The sequence below is a fragment of the Dermochelys coriacea genome, chromosome 1 (genome assembly GCF_009764565.3).
Source record: "Dermochelys coriacea isolate rDerCor1 chromosome 1, rDerCor1.pri.v4, whole genome shotgun sequence".
Classification (NCBI taxonomy): Eukaryota; Metazoa; Chordata; order Testudines; family Dermochelyidae; genus Dermochelys; species Dermochelys coriacea.
In genome coordinates, this window is record NC_050068.2 from 155671968 (window position 1) to 155682811 (window position 10844).

At 43.8% G+C, this 10844-nt stretch overlaps 1 long non-coding RNA gene across 1 annotated transcript; it reads left to right on the forward strand.

Annotated features, from left to right (window-relative positions):
• Positions 1-4295: 4295 nt before the first annotated feature.
• On the forward strand, positions 4296-10075 carry LOC122458334. Its single transcript, XR_006278330.1, has 3 exons — positions 4296-4771; positions 7042-7113; positions 8906-10075. It is a non-coding gene; the product is annotated as an uncharacterized LOC122458334 (long non-coding RNA).
• Positions 10076-10844: the final 769 nt, after the last annotated feature.

Sequence of the window (10844 nt, forward strand, 5' to 3'; positions counted from 1 at the left end):
GTAAAGGAGTACTTGTGGCACCTTAGCTATAGCTGTAGCTCACGAAAGCTTATGCTCAAATAAATTTGTTAGTCTTTAAGGTGTCACAAGTACTCCTTTTCTTTTTGTGGATACAGACTAACGGCTGCTACTCTGAAACCTGTCCTAGAAGTGAATATTTTGTGATAAGTAGGATAGGTGCTTTTGAAAATGTTACTCTTTTTTTTTTTTTTAAATGGCCCAGATCCTCAAAAGGATCTAGGCACCTAACTCCCATTGAGTCAGTGGAAAGTCTCATTAAATTAAACATGATAATGAAACCCCATACAAATCATAGAATCATAGAATATCAGGGTTGGTAGGGACCTCAGGAGGTCATCTAGTCCAACCCCCTGCTCAAAGCAGGACCAATCCCCAACTAAATCATCCCAACCAGGCCTTTGTCAAGCCTGACCTTAAAAACTTCTAAGGAAGGAGATTCCACCAGCTCCCTAGGTAACCCATTCCAGTGTTTCACCACCCTTCTAGTGAAAAAGTTTTTCCTAATATCCAACCTAAACCTCCCCCACTGCAACTTGAGACCATTACTCCTTGTTTTGTCATCTGCTACCACTGAGAACAATCTAGATCCATCCTCTTTGGAACCCCCTTTCAGGTAGTTGAAAGCAGCTATCAAATCACCTCTCATTCTTCTCTTCCGCAGACTAAAACAATCTTGGTTCCCTCAGCCTCTCCTCATAGGTCATGTGTTCCAGTCCCCTAATCATTTTTGTTGCCCTCCGCTGGACATTTTCCAATTTTTCCACATCCTTCTTGTAGTGTGGGGCCCAAACCTGGACACAGTCCAGATGAGGCCTCACCAATATCGAATAGAGGGGAATGATCACCTCCCTCGATCTGCTGGCAGTGCCCCTACTTATACATCCCAAAATGCCATTGGCCTTCTTGGCAACAAGGAAGCCAATGGCTGTTGACTCGTATCCAGCTTCTCATCCACTGTAACCCCTAGGTCCTTTTCTGCAGAACTGCTCCCTAGCCATTCGGTCCCTAGTCTGTAGCGGTGCATGGGATTCTTCCATCCTAAGTGCAGGACTCTGCACTTGTCCTTGTGAACCTCATCAGATTTCTTTTGGCCCAATCCTCTAATTTGTCTAGGGCCCTCTGTATCCTATCCCTACCCTCCAGCGTATCTACCTCTCCTCCCAGTTTAGTGTAATCTGCAAACTTGCTGAGGGTGCAATCCACACCATCCTCAAGATCATTAATGAAGATATTGAACAAAACCGGCCCGAGGACTGACCCTTGGGGCACTCCACTTGATACCGGCTGCTAACTCGAGATGGAGCCATTGATCACTACCCATTGAGCCCGACAATCTAGACAGCTTTCTATCCACCTTATAGTCCATTCATCCAGCCCCATACTTCTTTAACTTGCTGACAAGAATACTGTTGGAGACTGTGTCAAAAGCTTTGCTAAAGTCAAGGAACAACACATCCACTGCTTTCCCCTCATCCACAGGGCCAGTTATCTCATCATGGAAGGCAATTAGATGAGTCAGGCATGACTTGCCCTTGGTGAATCCATGCTGAGTGTTTCTGATCACTTTCCTCTCCTCTAAGTGCTTCAGAATTGATTCCTTGAGGACCTGTTCCAAATGCCTGGGTGATAGTATCAAAGTCACACTGAAATAAGGCAGGTGGATAGGTTTTCTTGGAAAGGTTTCTAATGCAGTGTTTCCACCAACAGAGAGAGATGGGGGAATTGTCTGCCTGGTGCACCCCCTTTGTTTCACTCAGATGCTGCAAAGGGAGCAGAAACCTCCCTCAGCTCCCTCACTGGAGACAACCTCTTTGGCATGGAGGGAAGTCCCCATGGAGTCAGCAGAACAACTCCTGTGCTGCTCTGTCAGCCCCCTGTGCAGGGAGAGAAGCTTATGGGGCAGTGAGAGTGAGGGGAGTGGCTGGAGCACAATGTAATCTAGTAGTCCGCAGGCTGCTCTAGGTTGTGCTGTGGCAGAGCATCACTGACCTCTAACTGGGTCCCTGACCGACTGCTCGGTGGAAGCTGGGTGCAGCAGAAATCTGTCCCACAATGCTGTCTTCCCTTTGGCGGTGGGCAAGAAAGGCGTAAAACAATGCAGTGTTGAATGCTTTGGTGTCCATGTTAGTACTGACCATTTCAATTTGTTTTTAACGGTATGCCCAATCCAGCAGTATATTTCCATTAGCAGGGAATGCAGTGTCATGACAACCCTGGAGAGAACGTGAATGGTGACTACGCTTTGTGAACATCGTCCCTCTTTCTTTCTTGTGCGATTTCATCTCAGAGCTAAGTTTTTTCCATTTGTTCCTTTACTGAATGCTGGGACAGGTACAATCCACTAGCATCATCCTTTCCTCAGCTGTTATCAGTACATATTGCAGCAGCCCGTGGCATGGTCTGACTTGCCCATCACTAAGTTACATTTTATACAGGAATTCACATCTTCAAAGTACTATAAGCACTAATTTGTCATCTCAGCACCTGTGTCAGACAAGTAACTATTCCTCCAGATCCCACCCTTCTCAAATACCAAAAAATACCAGAGGAGGCCTACAGGCTGCCCTGAAGATCAATAGATTCAGGCTGTTTTGAACTGAGAGGTGGCCCATAGTGGAGGGGCCCTCATGGTGTCAGAAGTCCCAGGTCTGTTCTATCAGAGCGACCATGGCTTAAGCGTAATTTGACCCTGCTGCTTTCCGTAGCTCAAGATCTGTGGCAGATAACTGTTCATTTCATCTGTGAATTGGAAATGAACGTGCATAGCCTGAAATAGACACATCCCCACCTGCTCTTCATAAACCGCTTGGAAGTAAGGATGGATGATACAGGTTCAGAGTAATGAAGGAAGTTGCCTTCCCATACCACAATCCCTCTCCTTCCAACCAGGAGCAAACACCCCATACTTTGATGAACTTGATCAACTATATTTCTAGGAAGCCCACTAGCCTACTATCTCAGTGCCAAGTGACCTGTTTATGAGGCTAGCTCCTGTAGTTCTCTTCCAAGGCCAAAACGTATGACAGCAAAGTTGCAGTATCAGCAGAGGACTGGGTTGCTGGGCAAGGGAACATTCACCTGGTGGGCTACAAGGTTGCTGCATTTCCTGCAACATTCATGTACCAATAAATAAAAAGCTGGAGTGTTGCTGTTGGGTAGTGAGGTGCTGCTCTAGGCCCACTGCCCCTGCCTGTGTCCACACCTCCCTCCCGCACCTTACCACCTGGCCCTTGCTCCCTGAATGACCACTGCAAGGCCTTGGGAGATGAAAGGGCAAATCCATTACACAGTATGTAGGTCAGGGCTAGGGTTGCCACCAGACCCTTATTACAGGGAACTTTTTTTCATCTCTATACAGCAAGATTGGGAGTTGGTGAGTGCTGTAAAAAGTAGCATGAAATACCCCTGGTGAATGTAGGTGAGAACTGCTTAATAATAATAATGATAATATCAGGAGGAGGGCAGTGGCGAGGGTGCTGAGAAAACAGTCCCTTATTTTTGGAATGCTGTACAATGTTGGCAATGCTCAGGGCAGAGTCTGGCATGGCATGATGATTCTAAAAATGCTTTCAGTAGTAATCCGCTTCAAGATAGTGAAGTGCTACCAAGTGACCAGTACAGACTCGATATCCTACTGCTTCACACTTCCATTGTGAGTCAGGCATAATGTATAGGTTAATAATTAAAGCTGCTTGACAATTTTTTTGTGTTTGTCAATGAAAAATGGCTTTTTGAGTGCTATGAAAATGAGAACATTTTGAATGTTATAAACATTTTTAATGAAATTTTTCTTCAAAATTTTCTAATTTTTTGACTAAGCGATTCTAAATGAATAAATTTGAAGCAAATACATTTGTTCTAATTTGCACTGAAATAAAAAAAACTGTTTTACATTTTTTTGTCATCCCTTCCTCCCCCGGTATTTCTTTCCAACTTTTCCCCCATAAAAGGGAGGGGAAAAGATGAAAGGGAGAGGAAAACAAACCAAAAAGGAAAAGAGAAAGGGGAACAGAGGGGAAATCCAAAAATGAAAAATGTGAAATTCAGAACAGTTTTTTTCATTTTGAATCACTGAGCTGGAAAATCAGACAAATCCACAAAACATTTCCAACAGAGCAAAAAGTCTTCATTTTTGTTTAAAATTTTTTGCAGGAAATAATTCTTGTTGTTTGGCCATCTTTATACGCAATTCCTCAATGGTATTAATAACCTGAGGGAAACGAAATGACAATCGTTGCTGTTCTGTCTCTCCAGGGGAATTGACACAGCATAACCTGTCATTCCTCCTTCAGCTTATCTTGACACCCAGCTGCTTCTGCTGCTGAAGGGAAAACCTGCTGTTTTGAACTCCTCTGCCCCCCTGCTGGAAGGCAGCTAAAGGAAGAAGTCAGATGCTGGGGACATTGTGTGGCCAATGAAGGCCAATTTTAGTCTGCAGGAGCCTGAAAGACTGGTACAAAAGGCCACCGAAGACTCTCAGCTACTGTTTTGGCTGCAGCTTCCAAAGGAGATCATGCCAAGAAGCTTAAAGTGTGGAACAGGATCCTGCATTTGCCTACGTCAGTGCCCTTGGAGACTGAAAGTGGGATATAGGGATCTCAAGCCCCAGGGGACAGTGGAAAAGGATAGTGAAAAGAGAGTTGGCAGAACATCCGACAGCTGTTCAAGCAACTGTTTGGGAGTCAATGCAACCACTTCTTATGCACTCAGCCTTCCTGGTCACTAGCCGTCCTTGAACAAGCCATACAAGGTAAGAGGCAGAGAGATGGTATATTGGAAAAAAAACCTCAGTTTAGCATCAAGGGAAATTTGCAATACCAGTGGACAATAGGCTGTTCCCAAACAACAACTGCACATATTCTAGTGAACCAGACATTTAACAAAGCAGTTATTCGTTTGTAGTTATAGACATCTTGTAAGTACACATGATCACAGTTGAAACTACTGCATACACATGGATTAATTCATTGAACAATGTTATGACAAGGCAGCTAACAAATCACTGGATCCCTTCCCAAGCAATATATTTTTTTAAAAAAAAACCCTCCTTCAAGATAAAACAAGAAGCATGTTCCCTGCATCATATTCCCGGGGAACAGATGTTCCCACAATATTTTTCTTGGAGCTATAGGATCAACTCTGTGTCCCAACAGTTCAAAGGATTAAAAAGAAAAATTGGAGCCTTGTTTTTTTGGCATCAGAACTTCAATTTCATCCTTAAGGCAGAAGCAGGGCAAAACAAATGCGCCCCTCTAATGTGAAAATAGTACATTGGGGAGGCCCCATGACAACCAGGCCAGTTAATGGAATAGAACTGTTACAAGAATGCATTTCTTGTTGGAAACCAGGCTACATATAGGCTACTGCATGCAGAACTAAAAGGAAGACTTCTAAAGTAATGACCTGTGAAAGGAACAACTACAATAAAAATGCAATAAAAAGATAAAATAAGACCCTTAACCTTGTGATAGGAACACTGAACTTTGTTGAGTCATTTAGGCTCCAGATGTGAGCTATCTATAATAATAATTTGGTAGGCAATGTCTGCCAGATTGTAAATCTGTTTAGTTTTTTTCTGGGGGAGGGTTAACCCACAAGTATCATTGATTTCACTGCCGTCTATCCTGAATGCAAGGGGACACCTGGTGGTGTATGAGGTGAGAGAGAAGAATTAGCAAGAAGAAAGCTACTCTGACTTATTCCAGAAGACTGGCCCGGTGCATAGCTGAGGGCTGGAGGAGTTCAAAAGTGATCTTTCACCCCAGATAGCATTGTGTGTTCCTGCCCTGAACCAAAGGATCAGACTCTGTTGCTGCATGCTTTTAGCGTTGTCAGCTGATGTTTACTAGTAACTCTGAGGAGGCCCCTTTTCCAGATGTAATGACTAGTCTTGAGCATTCATGAATTCCCATTGGTGCAGAACCAGAGTCGATATACATTCATATTTAGTGTAAACGGAAATATCCTGAAATTTGGCTTATTTGAAAAGTGTAATAATTGGATGTGAAAATCTATGTGGATATTAAATACATCTATTTTCTTTTATATCTTTCACATCTCTCCCAAAACCTGAGATCTATTCTTTCAGAATGTGTTCCTTACACTCACTGAGATCATTGCACAAATGCTAAGGCAAAGCATTTAAACATACTTAAAGTTAAGCAAGTGCATATGTGCCATCGACTTCAATGGGGGACTTATACACATGCTTCCAGGCTTTGCTAAACCAGGATCTAAATATCTAGACCAAGAATTTCAAAAACAGGTGACTAAAGTTAGGCTCCTGCACCTGACAACTGAAATTAGATCAAAGTATTACAGCCCACGGGAGACCAGACTCTTATGTGCCACAGGCAGAGAATAGGAGGCGCTGAGTTGCACCAATGCCCAAGACCCCCACTATGACTGGGAAAAAATTGAGATATGCCCAGATAATTCTGGCAAGTGATCCACATGGTGGAGAGGAAGGTGGAACCACCTCCCCCACCACCCCAAGGTCACTGCCAATCTGACATGAGGGAAAATTCCTATTGTGACCCCACATACAGATAAACTGTACTTTGAAGTTTTTTGGATCTACTAATATTCCCACTAGGAGCTTATGCCTGGAGGATGAAATCCTGGCCCCACTGAAGTCAGTGACAAAACACTCAAATCAGTGGCACCAGGATTTTACCCAGATGATTTTAGGTCTCCTCAATCCCCAATAATGCCATATGGATGACCCTTTCTCACAGTTTTTCTGTTCTCTGTAGCCTGCTCTAATTGCCCTAAAGTGAAAAGTAGTCCTACTTGACTTTCTCAATGGAAGAAAAAATCAAGTAGCTTTGGGGACAACACAATGGGTGTTTTAAAGAATACTACTACTACTACTACTGAAAGAAGGCATTTGGCAGATATGGTGGATGATGTGTTAGGGATCTGCTGGTGGGTTTCTCAGCTCAAATTTCAGGAGAGCTATTTAATTCTTTTGTAAATTAGAATTTTAAACATTTTTATTGCAATTTACTTTTCTTCCAGCTGTCGGGTTGCCTTACTGTTTCTCATCATGCCTACTATAACAACAGTATCCGGTTAGCATCTTGACTCAGGGTAAGTGAAGCAGCCTGATTTGCCACCAAGAGACATGACAAACCAAATACATAAAATAAAAAAAACCTGTCTTTTTTTTTTCTTTCTAGAATCGCCTTCCTGTGAAATGTAGCATAAGCAAAATATGCGGTGGTGTATTGCGGTAAAATGTTTCTATTAGCAGGCATGGTCTGCATAACTCACCCCAGGTTCCACCATCCCATGAGTTATGTTGTCTTCTGCCAATAAACACTTTATATCACGCCTTAATATGTCCTGCATATATTAAACAGTGTATGTTACGAAGTACTGACACCCTCTGACAGGTGCTCTGTAAATCAATCAATAAATTAGAAAAACGCCACGTCCCCACATCTGACTTGGAATAGGTTTTCAGCCAAAATTTCACTGTTGTTTGACCCAGGATGAATAATTTTCCAAATACCCAGGAGAAGCCAAAGAGGAGGAAGTGCCATTTCCTCCAGTTGAGCTACTTTGCAACCTGGCCTGCTTGCTTCCTATTTCTGTCTTAATCCTCATGGTTAATTCATCCCAAGAAAATAAACAAGCCTACCCCTTCCTTGTGACACACTCGCACTCCTGCTTCCTTCCATCTCTGCTGCTGCTATCTCCATTCTCCCTCTTCCCACTGGGAAATGCAATCACAACACAACATCCTGAACCTTGGGCTGGCATCAGTAGGACTAATTGCAGAAGTAAGGGCCCTACCTGCCTGGATCCCATTGTAGGACCGGGCCCTTTTGGGGGCATATGACTGACCAACTTGAGAACACAGTAGCCTCTCATGTCCTGGATCCCAGGGGTGATCAGGTGATAGAATACAGAGGTTGGGTTTTGGCTGCTGCTGGCATCAGTGAGAACCAGAAAGTGAAACTTAAGTCAGGGTTAATGTCTTTAAAAATCATATTTGAAAACCTTTGCTTTGTTTTCACTGATCTTATAGCTGTTTCCATGGAAATAGGAGCAGAACAAGCCAAACAGCCGTGTAGCCAATTTCAGTTGCTGGCTTCCAGTTCTTACTTCTGTTTCCAGGGATGCCAAATCAGCAAAAACAAGGCAACTCTTTTAAAATGCTCCTGTTTTAGATGATTGTCCTTATTTAACCTTCATCAGAAAGTCTGCTGGTAGGAACGACCAGCTAGCAAGTGCCAGTGACAACTCTCATGGCTGTGTTCAGCATATGGAAATCTGCCAAGATGGGACTTACAAGCCAGCTGTAGATTTTAACAGCCTTTAGTAGCATTTCCCGGTGATGCCAAAATCACGAGATTGCTCCTTCCTTCCAAAATCTTGAGATCTTTTCTTTTTAAAAAGTCTATATTGTGGGGGGTTTTCAGGCTGTCTTTTGATTTTTGAGCTCCCCCACCCCTCCCTAGTGCATTTTTGTGACAATTGGAGTCACCCACACTCCCAAATGTATTGGATAAGGGGATTTTGGCCCCTGCTGCAGGAGCTCTCACTCCCACATCTGCCTCCCCCTGCCCAGCAATTAATCCTGTCCCCATCCCCCCATCAGTTGTTCCCATCCAGTGCCCACCATCAGTTCGGCTCTTCCAGTCTCCCCATTAGCCCCCACCTCCCAATTTAGCCCCAAACCAGCCTCACCCTGCTCCTCTTGGGCTTCTTCAAGTTCCTTCCCCAGGCCTGAGTGGGGGACTCCAGTGCTGTTCCCTCTCCCCATTTTAGCCTCACGGGGGAGCTCCAGGAACGCTCCACCTCCCCTTTGCCCCTTCACAGGCTGGGTGCTGCAGGGGTAGGAGCAGAGGTACTATCCTGTCCATGTTTCTCACAGGAGGAGGAGGGAGCAGAGCTATGTTGAGCTGCTGGACTCCTTGCTTCTTCCTTGGCCTCCCCTGCTGTGAGACTGGCAAACAGAGGGGAGAATTTCTGACAGCTTCCTTCTGGTGGGGCTGAACTTTGCAAGAGGGCCAGAGCTACTTGCAGCAGTTTGAGACAAGCTCCCAAACCCCCTGAGTGACATCCAGGCATTTGGGGGGGGAGAGAGGGGGAATCCCTGTATTCCTCTTGTGGGGAGAGAAGAGCATGTAGGATTTTATTTGCTTGGATGGGCAGAATGATTTTTTTAGAGGAAAAACTGACTAAAAAATTCTGCTCTATAGGGTCTCACCAGTTACTCGCCCCTTTAGAATCTTGATCACATCAGCCAGGTCAGAGGCCCCCATTCTGAAAGCCCCAACATCCGCACTAGAGCGGGTTGAAAAACTTGCGGTGTGCCGAATTCAGGATGATTTTTCAAAATTTCCCCCCAACCCCCTTACTTTTGCAATTCAGAACTTCACAGATTTTTGTTTAAAATGGGCTAATAGCTCTGCTATTGGTAGGAAAATGTGGGAAAACATTAGGAAAAATGTAAACAATTTTTTTTGTTAATTTCAAAATTTGAAATTGTCAAAATCTGATGATTTCTGAGCAGTTCCAGTGGAAACCTATTTTAAAGAAAGGAACCAGCTTTCCCTTAACCACAAGGACCACAGATGTGGGAGAGAATCATGGGGGGCAGAAAGGAGCTTTACTTTGTGGGAATGTGTATGCAGGGGCAGTGATGCAACTCCCTCCCTCAAAGTTGTTTTGAGCTGCTCAAAGGTTGGATCATGCCCAGAGTCCCACCAGTTACCTGTATGCTCCCCTAGCATGTCTTTAACTGGCTGCAAACCTCCCTACCTTCATCACCCCGCCTCGCCCCCTGACAGAGGATCACATCACAGGTCCCCTACAGGCCCTTTTCTAGCATTGTAGTACTGGAGACCAGATGCACCAGATATTTAAAAAAAAAACAAACAAAACCCAAAACTGCTGGCATGTGTGGTAAAAATAAAGGTTATAACAAATGGGGTTATAACAAAGATTATAACAAAACGTCACTCGCATTATTCTATTATTAATATATATTTTTTAAAAATAACAAGCTCTGATTCTGCAGTTTTACACACACATGCTTAACTTGATGCACTGAGAGTAGTCTCCTTGACTTTAACAAAGCTGGGAGGTATTGCCAATTCGGAGAAGGATCGGGATATTATACAGGAGGATCTGGATGACCTTGTAAACTGGAGTAATAGTAATAGGATGAAATTTAATAGTGAGAAGTGTAAGGTTATGCATTTAGGGATTAATAACAAGAATTTTAGTTATAAGCTGGGGACGCATCAATTAGAAGTAACAGAAGAGGAGAAGGACCTTGGAGTATTGGTTGATCATAGGATGACTATGAGCTGCCAATGTGATATGGCTGTGAAAAAAGCTAATGCGGTTTTGGGATGCATCAGGAGAGGCATTTCCAGTAGGGATAAGGAGGTTTTAGTACCGTTATACAAGGCACTGGTGAGACCTCACCTAGAATACTGTGTGCAGTTCTGGTCTCCCATGTTTAAAAAGGATGAATTCAAACTGGAGCAGGTACAGAGAAGGGCTACTAGGATGATCCGAGGAATGGAAAACTTGTCTTATGAAAGGAGACTCAAGGAGATTGGCTTGTTTAGCCTAACTAAAAGAAGGTTGAGGGGAGATATGATTGCTCTCTATAAATATATCAGAGGGATAAATACAGGAGAGGGAGAGGAATTATTTCAGCTCAGCACCAATGTGGACACAAGAACAAATGGGTATAAACTGGCCACCAGGAAGTTTAGACTTGAAATCAGACGAAGGTTTTTAACCCTCAGAGGAGTGAAGTTTTGGAATAGCCTTCCAAGGGAAGCAGTGGGGGCAAA